At 57.3% G+C, this 1,547-nt stretch overlaps 1 long non-coding RNA gene across 2 annotated transcripts; it reads left to right on the top strand.

Moving 5' to 3' along the window:
* The first annotated feature begins 297 nt into the window (after positions 1-297).
* On the top strand, positions 298-1,330 carry LOC121141817. Of its 2 annotated transcripts, none has more exons than XR_005878750.1 (3): positions 298-420; positions 544-684; positions 1,021-1,330. It is a non-coding gene; the product is annotated as an uncharacterized LOC121141817 (long non-coding RNA). The 2 variants fall into 2 exon arrangements; XR_005878751.1 differs by having other exon boundaries at positions 299-420; positions 544-663.
* Positions 1,331-1,547: the final 217 nt, after the last annotated feature.

Genomic DNA, 1,547 nt, shown 5'->3' with positions numbered 1-1,547 from the left:
AGGGACCATGGGCCACTAGAGTTCTGGCAATGGTGCTGGTGGGGCCTGGTCTGCAAAGGACCAATGAGCAAAGTCAAGTCCATATCCAGGACAGCGCTCAGCAAAAAGCTCAGCAGCCCTGCCAAGATGTATTTCTCAGCAGGAGGGTGTGGCCAAGTCTTAAGGGCATGGCCATTGTATAAGGGAGCAGTTCTGAGTGGGTGTGCCTGGCATGGGCTGAAGGGTGTGGTCAGAGTGGGCGGCTCAGTTCAGGCTTAAGGGGCGTGGCTCCGGATGAGGGGTGTGGTCAGGACTTGTGAACTGGCTCGCGAAGACCAGTAGTTCCAGAGCCACTCTGGGCCACAACTGTCTGCACCTGACAGTTCTTGGAGAGTTGGAGACCGTTGACCAGGCTGAGGGCTGACACAGGGCGCCTCGGAAGTGAGAAGGCGGGCCTTCCAGGACCAGAGATGGGTGGACTTGACGTGCAGAAAAGGGAGGGAATGGAGGACGGCTGGGCAGGGAGGGAGGGCCTCTGATTGATAGCCCCGCATCCCTTCGCAGCGCCCTGTCCCTGCGTCATGTGGCCATCCCTGGTGTTGCTGTTTCTGCTGCTTCCTGCTGCCCATGGCGCCCCTCACCCGGCTGCCGACCTCCAGGAAAGCTTTCCAAGCGTACTCGAAGGTTTTCACCGGCCTGTAGTGGGTTAGTGGGTGTGGGAAGAGAGGAATGTGGGGACCTGTGGAAAGGGATCGAGGCAGGCATAAGCAGAGACCGATACAGAGACAGAATAATGACAAGGATCAGAGAATTGGGTGGGTGGTAGAAAGGAAGCTAGTTCTATAGGCGTGGTCTAGTACTGGATGCCCAACGGCATCCTTTGACCTCCCAGGAGACCCGCTATGCAATGAGGACAGTTAATCTCCACTCTCGCGGACTTTAGTGCCTCCCTAGGCATGGCCACAGCATAGGGGCCCTAGCTGGGGAACTCCCCCCATCCCTTGACAGCGCCACGAAGCTAAACTTGTCACTCTTCATCAGAGATCCAAACTGAAGGAGACAGAGGCCTGTGGAGGGAAGACAACCCGTTTGCTGGCCCCCGCTGTCCTCCTGGCTCATGAGGTGGCTGCTGTGTGGTCCAGAAGCTGGGGCCGAGGACCTGCGGCCTCATGAGGGCCTACCAGGCACAGGATTAGGGGCTCCTGCTCCCAAGACCCACTTCTTGTCCCCCTCTGAGGCCCTTGAGCTGCTGAAGGGGCTGGGGGTGAACACCAGTATCCTAGCAGGGACAGATGTGGACCTCACCAGACCCATCTGCAGCACCACTTAAAAATAAAAGTTATTTCTTCAAGCTAGTAGTGCTCTTTCCTTTTGAGACCAGCCCCCAGCTCCTGGCCAACCAGTTTCTCCTAGCTTTAGACATTCCCCCAGCACCAAACAATGATGTTACCAGGCCCACCTGTGCATTTGGCCTTTGATTCTGCTATCGCTGGCCACTGCAGCTGGTGATTAGCCCTCCCTTCCCCACAGTGGGAGGCTCGGCTTTTCCCAGGACCTAGGAAGAGGGT

This window comes from Mesocricetus auratus, unplaced genomic scaffold, assembly GCF_017639785.1.
Source record: "Mesocricetus auratus isolate SY011 unplaced genomic scaffold, BCM_Maur_2.0 Super-Scaffold_100008, whole genome shotgun sequence".
In the NCBI taxonomy this organism is placed as follows: domain Eukaryota; kingdom Metazoa; phylum Chordata; class Mammalia; order Rodentia; family Cricetidae; genus Mesocricetus; species Mesocricetus auratus.
Note: the sequence above shows the minus strand (reverse complement) of the source record. Positions and strands in the feature narration are given on the sequence as shown.